This window comes from Hibiscus syriacus, unplaced genomic scaffold (genome assembly GCF_006381635.1).
Source record: "Hibiscus syriacus cultivar Baekdansim isolate YM2019G1 unplaced genomic scaffold, ASM638163v2 tig00110332_pilon, whole genome shotgun sequence".
In the NCBI taxonomy this organism is placed as follows: Eukaryota; Viridiplantae; Streptophyta; class Magnoliopsida; order Malvales; family Malvaceae; genus Hibiscus; species Hibiscus syriacus.
Genome location: NW_024062688.1, coordinates 9,650,332 through 9,664,333, shown reverse-complemented (window position 1 = coordinate 9,664,333; position 14,002 = coordinate 9,650,332). Strand labels below are relative to the sequence as shown.

General features: G+C 35.2%; 2 pseudogenes; one reads left to right on the top strand and one right to left on the bottom strand.

Moving 5' to 3' along the window:
* Nucleotides 1–100: 100 nt before the first annotated feature.
* On the top strand, nt 101–2,902 carry LOC120119772 (annotated as a pseudogene).
* A 1,292-nt stretch (nt 2,903–4,194) lies between these two features.
* LOC120120129 lies at nt 4,195–12,559 on the bottom strand (annotated as a pseudogene).
* Between the last annotated feature and the right edge of the window lie 1,443 nt (nt 12,560–14,002).

Below are 14,002 nucleotides of genomic sequence, written 5' to 3'. Positions count from 1 at the left end.
AAGATTTTAATTGTTCATTTGCAATTTTTTTAATCAAAACAACGAATACAAGTGGTATTATTTGTAATTGGAAATTGCACAACAAAGTGTACGCTTGTCCTTCAATCATTCATACGTCGCTTGGGAAGAACTGGTGATGAATTGTCGAACAAATAACTCCTCTGATTAAACAAACGAAGAAGAAAGAAAGGCTTGATTAAACAAAGATGGGAGACAGTGAAGATATACCCGAGTCAACAGTTCATAACGTATTGGAACAAGACTCGCTCAAGTGGGTTTTCGTTGGTGGCAAAGGAGGTGTGGGTAAGACCACTTGTAGCTCCATTATTTCCATGCTCATGGATCGGGTCCGACCCTCAGTCTTGATTATATCCACCGATCCTGCTCATAATCTCAGCGATGCTTTTCAACAGTGATTCACAAAGATTCCCACTTTGGTCTATGGCTTCAAGAATTTATATGACATGGTATCCTTTTCTTTTCGTTTCTGTCTTCTTTCTTGGAAGAAAAGTTATGTCAATATGATTTTTATTTGTCAATAGGAGGTGGATCCTACCGTGGAAAATGATGATTTTGGAGAAGGAATGGATAGCTTGTTTTCTGACTTGGCTAATGCAATTCCAGGAATCGATGAGGCGATGAGCTTAGGGGAGATGCTCAAGTAAGAGATCGGTTTCAACTATTCATGCTCGTATTCATGCTTGCTTGCTCTGTCACCTTATACTTATGTTTTCCAGACACCCTTTTGATCAATTGTTGTCCTGAATGTTTTCCCTTGCTGCAGATTGGTGCAGACAGTGGATTATTCGTGCATCGTGTTCGACACTGCCCCGACCAGACATACACTTCGGCTTTTACAGTTTCCGCCTACCTTAGAGAAGGGACTTGAAAAAATGATGGCGCTGAAAAACAAATTCGGTGGTTTATTGAGTCAGGTATTACTATTAAGTTTAGTATGTCCAGTCATCAGATATTTCTCATCTGGTCTTCAACCATGGGCCTATGCATGATAAAATTTCTTTAGACTCAAGTATTGAAGTTTATCTCCGGTCCCGTTTGTAGCTCCTGCGTCGGTTCATTGTGTTATCGATTGCTATTATCTCCTAAGTTGCTCATGAAGTCGAAAACTCGTCATCGCAGATGACCCGTATTTTGGGGGTTGAAGAGGAATTTGGGGAGGATGCAATTGTGGGGAGGCTTGAAGGCATGAAGAATGTGATTGAACAAGTTAATAAGCAGTTCAAAGACCCTGTAAGGCATACCATTCTATTAGTCCTTCTCCCTTACAATATAGTAAGTTTAGCCATCGATTCGATCTCGATCGCAATGTCCTGCTCATGTTTTCTGTATAATTCACTTTCATTTGGGGCAGGACTTGACGACCGTCATCTGCGTTTGCATCCCGGAGTTCATCTTCCTGTACGAAACAGAGCGATTGGTGCAGGAACTCACCAAGTTTGAGATAGTTACACATAATATCATCATTAACCAAGTACTTTTCGATGATGAAGGTAATGCTTATACTTCCTCACTATTCTTTCCGTCCCTTAAACGAAAATCTTACCATTTTTTACATTCAAGATGTCGGAACCGCCTTTCGGTTGGCCCCCGATTGGGCTTCGACTTGGATTAAATGAATTGGAGTCGTCACCGACCATTTAAAACGAATTTAGGTAGGTCGGACACCATCTTACCTGATCTGTGTTGTACCATAAACGTGTCGGGTTTGGGAGTCGATTACAGTCAATGAAGGATTAGCACATTTGAAGCGCCTTTTCGGTACCAATTAATTCATCGGTTGTCTTAATCGCAAAAATCAAAATTTAAATTGAAATTTAAAAATTCAATTCGAATTAATTATATTTGATCGATTGAAAGTATTCCTAAAAAGTCAAAAGTGTTGGATTGTAAAAATGAAAATAAATATGAGAAAAGAATAATAAAAAATATTAATATAATAATATTAATAAAAAATGAAAAAAAATAAATATATATATAAAACAATGTAAAAAGAAATAAAAAATATTAAAATTTGGAAAAAATGAAAAATATATATAAAGTAAATAAATAAAAAATGAAATAAAAAGAATAAGTCAAAAGTTATTACATCTCCTATGTTTTGCGTGTTGAGAAATTGGATTTGCAATGAAAATGCTCTGTCACTCATTGTGCTTTTAGATACTGGCTTTGTATATTCCACGCTTATTTTGTCTTTTTCTTCTCTCAATTTTTTCAAATCGTTGTCCCTTCCTCTGATTTTAGTTTTTTCTCTGTGTCATTTCCTCTTGATGCTTGAATCTACTTATAGTGTAAAGAAACCTATTTTTAGCTCAGATTTAGAGTCCTACTTGGACTCAAATGCCAGGATTCAAATACGTTGGTTTTAGTGTTTTAATAGGACTCAAATATGTTGATTTATTTTCTGAATCTCACTAAATTATAGTTGTTGAGTGTGGGGCCTGCAAAATTAAAAAAATATTAATAATAATAATAATAAAAAATAAATATATATATAATAAAATATTTTTATAGACCCGAACAAAAATGAATATCAACACGTCTAGTCAAAGCTATTAAAAGCCCGAATGCGGATGCAACAGAAGTACCTCGACCAGTTTTCCATGTTGTACGATGACTTTCACATCACTAAACTACCACTGCTGCCGAATGAGGTGAGCTCGAGCATACTCGATCGGTGAGCATTGTCTTTTGGATAGCTCTTAACTAGCCTTGTACATGATTGTGACAGGTTACTGGGGTTGAAGCTCCGAAGAAATTTTCTCGCCATTTTATTACACCATATGAAGCATCACTCAAGGGCACAGTAGAAGAGCTACAGCAAAGTCTATTACGGTTAAAGGAACAGTTGGCGGAGGCTGAAGCCGAACTCGAGAAACTCTGAAAGAGGATTTAGGATTCTGTTTGTTGCTTGGTGGGTAATGTTGCATAGCACCGTTTATTTTAGAAAATTTTGTTTACAAATCTTTTTTTCCCCCCACAAATTAATATCTGCCATTTATGTCATGTGTTTTCAACCTGTTTAGTGTTGTCAGAATTTCATAAAATTAAACATGCCCTGAAATTATAATGAACTTCACAAAAGGACTCAATGGACCGTGATTTTGCTCGGGAAAGGAAGGAGATTTCATTTAACTCCAACGAGTTCATAATAAACGTAAATTACATTAAATACCATTAAATTTTAATTTTAATATCAATTTAATCTTTAACTTTTAAATTGATTTAAATGTAACACTAAAAGTTTTAATTTTAATTTTATTTATATTATTAAATTGTTAACTCATTAATAATCAGATGGGATGATAATTTGATGCAGATATGAAAGCAGGAAGTCTTATATTTTATTTTACTTCATTAAAGTTAAGAGTTTTTCCATCAATTTTATTCATCATTCTTCAACGTCTTTAATAACACCATAGGCATAGATAAACTTATCACATTATCCTCTTATCATTTTGTTGATTTCAAAATATTTTTAAGATACATAAAAAATAGACACAAAAATCATTATTTTTGAAATTTTCTCATATTTGAGAAACTTAAGGTGTTTGTTCAAAAATTTAAATGGAGAAAAACATTCTATTAAGATGACAAACAACATATTTTAAAAGTAGTCTCTCATTGACGGTTTTCTAACGAAAACATAATAGTAGAACATTAAATTTATGAATGATTTTTTTCCGAATTTAAATGAATTTTGTGAAAAACTAATCTAATTAGAACAAAAAAAGGATTCAATAAGAATTTTTGTCTAAAATAAATATTTATTTTATCAATAAACTTATATAATTACTAAATAATCTTCAGCCACTAAAATTATAATAAAATTTAAATTAATCTCCAATTATAGTTTAGTCAAAACATATAACAAATAAAATAATTGCTGTGCTAAAGAAAAGGAACAAGTAAGGAGAACAAACAAGGTTTTAAGGAAACCAAGTAAAAAAAAAAAATTCACAAGAGATTTATATGCGTAGGGTACCATGTTTAGGAGTAGTGCACCAAAATAACCTATTTATAGGACTGTAGTTAGCCTATAAAATAATCTTGAAGAACCGAAGGGGCATTGTAGTTCCTGAAATATAACAGTTACAAGGTAGATATATATATATATAGAAAGCATTACAAATCCCAGATGAAATCACAATATAACTTTTATAAATTACTTATGATTCAGATGATCCATCCGTGGATGAAGTTGGCCTCACCGGCCATGTCCTTGGGGGCTGAAGATCCTTCACCCTCAACATAGTGATGCCTGTTGCAATTGAAACAAAAAAATAAATTATCAATAAAAAAATATAAAGAAAAAATGCAAGATATGTGAGAATTTAAAATTTTCAGAGAGGATGACAACTCTGAACACCTTTTTAGTTTTATCACTGTATGCAGACAACAAATTCATGAGAACATATAAATTCATATATGAAAAAGAGGTGGTAGATGTATATAATAACTATCACCCTATTTGCAAAACAGGTTCAAGGTCACAGTCCATGGGGTGTGACTGAGAAGTATGCATAGGAAAGTTCAGTTGGTGCACCAAAACTCCATAAACCCTCCATTGTTTCCTGGTTTTCTCCTTCTTCCTCTAGCTGAAACTCAGATTAATGTATTAGGTTATACTGAGCAGCGTGAAACTGCAGATATAGCTTGCTAATCAAGATTAACCTCGTTTTTCAACTGTCTGTCGATGTCTCCAAGCTGAATCTCCTGCCAAAAAAGATCAAAACCATGATGAGGTAAGTAAGACCAAAGGCGATACACACATTCATCGCCATGGGAATTTTTATATTTGGTGAAATTTACGTATTGGAATTGTGCATACTACTCACTTAAGTACCTTTTTGCGCAGCTCTTCCATTTGTTCGTTCAAAATCTGCGTTTGCAGTTCAGAATGGTAAAGAAAAAGAGTTTTGTTAGAACAGTAAAATGCATTGTTGAATAAATTATTCTATGTTAAAGATGACATGCGAGCACCTTTCTTTGTCTAGCCATTGCAAGAGCTCCTTCAAGTTGCTTCTCAAGGTTTTGCAGTTCTTTCATATTCAATGGTCCAAGATCTTCTCCAAGCAAATGCCTGATACATATAACAAATTAACCTTACTATGATGATAATTATTTAGTTGGATCAAATCACCTCACATTTGGACAAATTAGTTCCTTTATAATTAAATGGTTCATTTTAATTATTGTACAATAGTAAGAAAATGTGATTTTTTTATGAAGTTAACACTTCAGGTTTAAAAATGTCATTTAGTCAAAATTAATTGTTCAAATACCAAATGTAAATATAAATAATGATTTATAACACTAAAACAACAAAAGAGATTGAACATAAATACCTTTAATCATTACTTGAATCGAATATAAAAAATTAAATATTATATTGCTATCGTCCACGTATAATTCTACTTTATTTAAGATCGAAAATTCTTTAAAAAAATCTTATAAACATTAAAAAGTTTCACTAGATAATATAGAAGAATTTGTGTATTTGTGCTCAGTAACTTTAATGGTAAATGATATATATATAGTAGTTCTCCCATCAATAACCACCATCACTCATGCTACCTTCACGCGTCCACCATGTGTCCAAATGTAAATGTGGAACGTGGGGGCAGCAGAAACGTGAACGCATCAATTATCCATTAATTAGTAGATGAAAATTTGTCCCTATAGTAAACCAACCTTTGCCTATTTACTTGTAAATTAGTATAGACATGGCTTTGCTGATACACATATTTGAACTCCGTAATGAAAAACCGAACCTCTGAGTACGTTGCAGTGCCTCATATTTTGCCTTCAACTTGATTACTTCTTGGTACCAACTCTGTGTTGATAAGCAAAGACAAGTTAAGAACGAAAGGTAAGGCCGCTAATAATGATCCCCAAAAAACGATAAGCATGTAGGGTAAAATGTTGTAAAAGAAATTAACAGTTGATTCTAACTAAGTTAATAAAAAAAACTCAATGGTTAATTACCCAGATTTTTACAATTAGTAAGGAACATAAAGCTTCCACAAGTTTAGCGGCTCAAGATCATTGTTTTACGAGGAGTAAATAAAGAGCCTTTTTAGCTTCACTAAGGGAATATTATAAAAGGAAATATTATTCATTTTAGAGAATTTGAGTTGGAGTAACTGAGTATGCTGGATATCTGTGCGTTGTTATTGTTATAGACTAAGAAAAGTTTAATAGTAACCTGGGTTTCACATGCAAGCCTATTGTCTTGAGGAACAAAGCACCAACGCTGGTATCGTTCAAGGGTCTTGCTTATACTGCCAAAGAACAAAGTAAATGGTGAAAACAACAGTAATTTGTGAAGAATACAATTTTTTTTTTGCATTTTTAAGCATAATCATGATGAAGTTGTGCATGCAAGGACTTGAGAAAGTAAAATCAAATTTTTTGAATGCAGGCCTCAAATGTTTACGAGGAACAAGAATTTCGATGATTTAAACTTTGAAGTGTATGATGTTCAATAATTATTTAACTTTATCCAACTGGCTAGGTTCAAACTTTACTGCAGACAGCATAAATATTTAATTTTAGTTCAAAATATAGCTTATGACAGTCCCAGAAACAAAGCTATGTTATATTCAGCTAAAAACTCTTCTTTTAAACTTTGTAAAAGACATTGGATTAAGGTGCAGCAAGTCAAAAGAAAAAGCTTTGCACATTCATAGCTTGACAAAGTGCAACACAATCTAAAGAAACCAATAATCAAACCCAGAAAGTGTTTAATTTTCAAGGACAAGGGGAGTGCTTGATTTTACCTCATAATCCAAGCATTACATGTGAAGAGACAAGTGAAAATGGAGCACTGAGGTCATAAGAAAAAATCCATTTCTGGTTTTGTTGTTTTTTTTAAAACCTTTCATACTATATTTCAAAACTGACAAGTGAAAACATTAAGAAGACCAAAGAACCAGTTTAGAGAGAAAACAAGGTTTTTTCTTTGTAAATGAGATGAAACATAACAATTTATCACAGGAAAAGAAGCTTGAAAGGTCTCCTACACATGAATCAAGCCAAGGAAAACCATGAGAAAATAACAAATCCACAGAGAAACATGTAAGGAAACAGTTAAATTCATGTGATGTAGACTAACGAAATTAACCAGAAATGAACATGTAGAAAATTGAGTATATATATGTGTGTGTGTGTTTAACGTAATTGTATATACCCAGAGCTGCTAAACTCAAAGAGCTTGCCACGACTAGAGAAGATGATAAGGGCGATCTCAGCATCACAAAGCACAGAAAGCTCATAAGCTTTCTTAAGCAACCCATTGTTGGAAATAAAACACTCACACAAACAACTTTTATTGAAACTCAAACAAATATTACAAGAGTACTCTCACTCAAAAACAAGAACTACAACTCACTCTTATAAGACTTTGCTTCTTCACTCACTTAGAAGCTCTTAATTTTTCTTGATGCTTAAAACTAAAATGGGAAGGGGTATTTATACTACTCAAGAACAATCCTACACCACACAAATAAACTAATTTAAACCATTACAAATTCAACAAATATCTAACTCTCACCTAACTAAATTGATGTAAGCAATGACATCATTAATTAAATGATGTAAGCAATGACATCTTTAATTAAATGATGTAAGTAATGACATCAATTTAGTTTGGGTTTGGGTTTAGGCTCCCATAATGGATCAAGTTTATGATCCAACACCCTCCCTTAAACTTGATCTCGTGACCCCTAGTAGGTTCCTTAATCTTAAGAAGTCTTCGCTGGTCAGTGGCTTGGTAAAAATATCAGCAACTTGATCTTGTGACTTCACATATTCAACTTCCACATCTTTTCTTGCAACACACTCCCTTATAGTGGTAGCGAATATCAATGTGCTTGCTTCGATCATGGAATACTGGATTCTTCGCTAAGGCAATGGCTGACTTGTTGTCGACACAAACCTTGGTAGGCTCTTCTTGTATCAAACCAATCTCCTTCAATAGATTTCTAAGCCAAATTGCATGACAAACACATGAGGTAGCAGCAACATATTCCGCTTCACAAGTGGACAATGTGACAATCGGTTGTTTCTTTGACATCCATGTGAATGCAATATCCCATGAAAAATACGAATCCAGTAGTGCTCCTTCGATTATCTATGTCTCCACCCCAATCACTGTCGCTATATCCAACAAGCTTGTAATCATTAGAAACTGAATAGAACAAGCCAAAGTCAATTGTACCTTTCAGATAGCGAAGAATTCTCTTTGCAGCTTTAAAATGGGTGGTTGTTGGGGATTCCATGTAGCGACTAACCAATCCACTGCGTGAAGAATATCGGGTCTCGTGCAAGTTAGATAGCGTAGACTTCCTACCAAACTTTTGAAGAATGTTGGATCTACACTTTCGCCTTCTTCATGTTTGGTCATCTTGATCCCGTATTCTGCCGGTGTGCTTATTGGCTTACAGTTCTCCATCTTGAACTTCTTCAGTATCTCCTTTGCATAGCTTTCCTGTGAAATGAAAATTCCATCATTTTGTTGCTTAACTTCAATGCCAAGGTAGTACGCCATGAGCCCCATGTCTGTCATCTCGAATTCTTTCATCATCACATCCTTGAATTCATTAAACATGCTTGGGTTGCTTCCAGTGAAGATCAAATCGTCCACGTAGAGGCACACGATCAAAATATCTTCATCTTTGATCTTGATATATAGAGCATGCTCGTAGGGACATTTGTTGAAGCCATTCTCTTGGAAGTACTTGTCGATTCGGCTATTCCATGCCCTTGGTGCTTGTTTTAGCCCGTAAAGAGCCTTGTTCAACTTCAACACCTTATCTTCATGCCCTTTGACTTCATAGCCTGATGGTTGCTGAATGTAAAGTTCCTCTTCAAGAACTCCATTTAGGAAGGCGGACTTTACATCCATCTGTTGTATCTTCCACTTGTTTTGAGCTGCCAAAGAAATGATTAGTCTGATAGTCTCCAATCGAGCAACAGGAGCAAATATCTCATCATAGTCAATTCCAGCCTTTTGACTATAGCCTTTAGCAACTAGCCTCGCCTTGTGCCTTTCAATCTCTCCTTTGGCATTTTGCTTTGTTTTGTACACCCATTTGACACCTATCGCCTTATGTCCCTTGGGAAGTGAGGTAAGTTCCCATGTGTCATTCTTCTCGATGGCCTTGATTTCTTCGTCCATCGCATCTCTCCATTTCTTTTCTTGTACCGCTTCTTGAAAGCTCACTGGTTCACAATCGGCAAACAAACAAAATAATGTAAGATTATCTTGTCGTTCAGTTACCTCATAGAGATCTCTAAGGCTTCTTGTGCGTTGCACAACTCTTTCACTTTGACTCCCACTTGACGATGATGAAGGTGATGAGTCTCCTTGAGTGGTTGATGTTTGGTGAAGTGGGTGGAGTTGCAAGCTCTTGTTGAGATTCATCTAGTTGCTCCCTCATTGTCTGCTCATCTTCTTCAAACTGAGGAAAGAAATTGAAGTCATCTGTATGAGAGTTAAAATCCCATTCTCCTTCTTCGTTGAAGACCACATCTCGACTAATCACAAACTTCTTATTGTCTGGATTGTACAACTTGTAGCCCTTCGAATTAGCATCATAGCCGATGAAGATAAAACTCTCGCTTTTATCATCAAGCTTCGTTCTTCTCTCGTCTGGTACGTGAACATGGGCTATACTTCCAAAGGTTCTCAAGTGGGAAATGCCAGGCTTTCTTCCACTCCATGCCTCTTGCGGTGTCTTTCCCCATACACTTCTTGTTGGAGATCGATTTGACAAGTAGACTGCACACGATACTGCTTCCGCCCAAAATTCTTTGGGTAGTTTCTTGCTTTTGAGCATGCTTCGTGCCATGTCGAGGATTGTTCTATTCTTTCTTTCTGCCACACCATTTTGCTGGGGGGATCTAGGAACTGTCATTGGTCGACGAATTCCATTTGCTTCACAGAACTCTTGAAACTCCCTGGAAGTAAATTCTCCACCTCGATCGGATCTCATGGCTTTGATCTTTCTACCGCTTTCTCTCTCCACTGCTGCTTTGAACTTCTTGAAGACTTCAAAAACTTCTGACTTCTGTTTCAAGAAATATACCCAGGTTTTTCTTGAAAAATCATCAATGAAGAGAAGAAAATAGTTATTGTTACCGAGAGAGCTTGGCTTGATCGGTCCACACACATCGGTATGGATGAGCTCAAGTGGCTTCTTAGCTCTTGTCTCTGACTCCTTTGGAAAGCTTTTCCTGAATTGTTTCCCGACTAGACACCCTTCACAAAGCTGGTCAGGATGGTTGATGCAAGGTAGTCCCTTCACCATCTCCTTCTTAGATAGTAGCTCTAGACCTCCAAAATTGAGATGCCCGAATCGAAGATGCCAAAGCCATGATGAATCTTTGTAGCAAGCTTTCAGGCACTTTGCAACATCATTTTGAATGTTGATCAAGAACATTCTATTCTTTGACATCGGCACTTTAGCAATGAAGTTATTCTTATCATCTTTTATAGAAAGATTATAATTATTCATATGAATATCATAACCTTTCTCTACCAGTTGCCCTAAACTTAAAATGTTACTTTTCATATTGGGCACATAGTAGACATTTGAAATAAATTGATGTCTCCCATCTTTCAAACGGATAAGAATGTTACCTCTCCCTTTCACTGCTATTGTGGAATCATCTCCAAACGAAACATTTCCACTTACTGACTTGTCTAGCTCCACAAACATGTCTTTCCTTCCACACATGTGATTGCTTGCACCACTGTCAAGATACCAGGAATTTGCTTGGCCACCATCAGTTTCCTTTCGTGCTAGAAGAAGAGTTTCTTTGCCATCTGTCTTTTCCTCCACGTAATTGGTCTTCTCCTCAATTTTGTTGTTGGGAGCTCTACATTCTGAAGCATAATGCCCAAATTTTTGACAATTATAACATCGAATTTGAGATTTGTCATACTTTGAGTTTGGATTAATTCTTCCACGGCCTCGTTTGAGCTTTCTCCTTTCTCATAGTTGTTGTTGGAATTGTTATTGTTGTAATTCCAGCCTCGTCCGCGACCTCGACTTCCACCTCGTCCATGGCCTCTACCTCTGCCTTGGCCACGTTGGTTTCTATCATTGCGTTGGCTCTCATGCATATCCTTGAGTTGCAGCTTGAGGAGTTGCTCAGTAAACTCATGCTTCTTTTTATGCTTCTCTTCGTATGCTTGCAATGATCCTTGGAGCTGTTCGATCTTCATTTCTTCCAAGTCTTTAGTTTCTTCAATCGTCACGACGATGTGCTCAAATTTGGGATCCAACGAACGGAGTATCTTCTCTATTATTCTCACATCGTCTAACTTTTCACCATTTCTTTTAATTGATTAGAAACAGCTACTACTCTTGAGAAATAATCTGAAATAGACTCAGATGCTTTCATGTTTAAGGATTCGAATTCACCTCTTAATGTTTGGAGACGAACCTTCTTTACTTGCTCGGATCCTTTGTAAGAGGTTTGCAGCTTCTCCCACGCTTCCTTGCTAGAGCTTGCACTTGAAATCTTTTCAAAACCATCATCATCTAATGCTTGATAGATGAGGTAGAGAGCCTTCTTGTCTCTCTTTCTTGAATCCTTCAAAGTTGTCTTTTGATCTGGTAAGAGTAGCAAAAACATCATCATCCGCAGGCTCATTATAGCCTTTCTCTATGATATCCCACACATCTTGTGATCCAAGAAGTGCCTTCATTTTGATACTCCAATTGTCGTAGTTGTTGTTGTTGAGTGTCGGAACTTGGAATGGTGCCATACCATTTGCCATATCTCTCAATATAATGAGATTTTGTAAAATCCGATTGCACGGATGAATCCGGAACGATGAAAAAAAAACTTTGGAGGGACTTGGACAACTCGGTCAAGGGCTCCAACTCGGCTGAATCGGCTCAACTCGGTGAGTCAACTCGATTTTCTGGCAGCAGTCTTCCGGCGGTGCGTGGCGGTGCGTCAGAACTCAGATTGAGAAAATTCTGGCGGCGTCGTATTCCTCTCGTCGAGACCTTCGATCTTTCCAACTCGCTCTGATGCCACTTTGTTGGAAATAAAACACTCACACAAACAACTTTTATTGAAACTCAAACAAATATTACAAGAGTACTCTCACTCAAAAACAAGAACTACAACTCACTCTTATAAGACTTTGCTTCTTCACTCACTTAGAAGCTCTTAATTTTTCTTGATGCTTAAAACTAAAATGGGAAGGGGTATTTATACTACTCAAGAACAATCCTACACCACACAAATAAACTAATTTAAACCATTACAAATTCAACAAATATCTAACTCTCACCTAACTAAATTGATGTAAGCAATGACATCATTAATTAAATGATGTAAGCAATGACATCTTTAATTAAATGATGTAAGTAATGACATCAATTTAGTTTGGGTTTGGGTTTAGGCTCCCATAATGGATCAAGTTTATGATCCAACACCCATTTCTTCTCTTAGAGAAGGTAACTTGTCTGTTAATCTTGTTTTCTATCTTCTTCAGCTCCACTCTCCCTCTTCCCATATTTCTTTTTTCTTCTTTCTTTCTGGGTTTTCTATTTTCTTTGCTTAGAACAATGGAACTTGATGTTTTGATCTTTTACAATGAAATGGAAACCCCCTTTAGTATTTCTTCCTTCATTCTATGTTCAGTTTTGTTTTTTTAGTTTTTTTTTCTCTCTCTCTTTGTTTTCTGGCTTTCTCGGTTTCTCTTTCGGTCTTTCCCTCGTGTTAGCACGCTGTCATCTATCAGGGTAAATTAAGTTTTTAGTAACTTAACTATTTATACAGTTTTATTTTAATCATTCAATTACACAATTTTATTTTAATCATTCAATTATCTTTTTAAAAGTATATTCAACGTTATATCTTAGTTTCATTTTGGTTTAACATATCACCATAAGATACCACTAAATCCTCACTGAAAAATTTAAAAAATGTCACATCAATAATTCTGTTAATTTTTTACTATAAGTAAATAAAATAAAATTAAAATGTAATACTAAATGATTTTTTTTAAAAAATTCAGTTAGATGACTAGAACATAAACATGCAGATAGCTTGATGACTAAATAAGTAGCTTTCCCTTTTTATTATAGTCCGGGAGTATTTTTTTTTCTCTACGAGCCTTAAAGATCCTTGGATAAGACACGCTCTTTTAAAGATTATCTATATTAATCGGAATCAATTATTTCATCAGCCACCAACCAGTTCTGGTTCTGTTGATAAAGACCGGAGCTAGGATGTTGAATACAAAAACTAAAATAATAAACATTAGATAATAAAAAAACACATTTGTAATACGATTCAGTCCATCTTGGAGGATTGAAGCACTAAGATGAAAGTCGTTGGCTTTCTTCTTTCTCTCTCTCTTTCTCTTTTTCTTTGTATTTTGTAATTTGAAAGTAAGTTTGTTTAGTAATTTATAAAATGGCTGTTGATTTTCATAGGGTGAGATGAGCCACATTAAAAATATCAAATCATATATTAAATATTTAAATTAGCATTAATTCCAATTTATTCAAAATTGAATGATCAAAGTTTGATTTCCATCAGAAGAAAACATATATATTTTTGTTTTGTAATCCATATTCATATCCGGATATATTCGAATATGAATTAAAATAATATGAATCTAAAATCCACATCTACACAGATATATCTGTGTGCACTGTAAATTCACAAGTGATAGTTTTAACCATCAAATCTGCAATATCTAAATCTTCAAAAGGAAAACTTGAATATGCAATCTGGTTTTCTGGAATGGGCTAGACAGGTCAAGTACTGTTGGACGGCAGCAGACCCAAATCCAAGCGAATTGGAACGTCGTTTATCTACTTCTCTTACATGCGCCTATATCCAACTAATAGCTTATAGACCAGCTATATAAAATTAGGATCAATGACAAATAATTCAATTTTGGTCCAAAATCGAAGAAAAACGTAAAAGTAAAAATAAAAAGTTATTT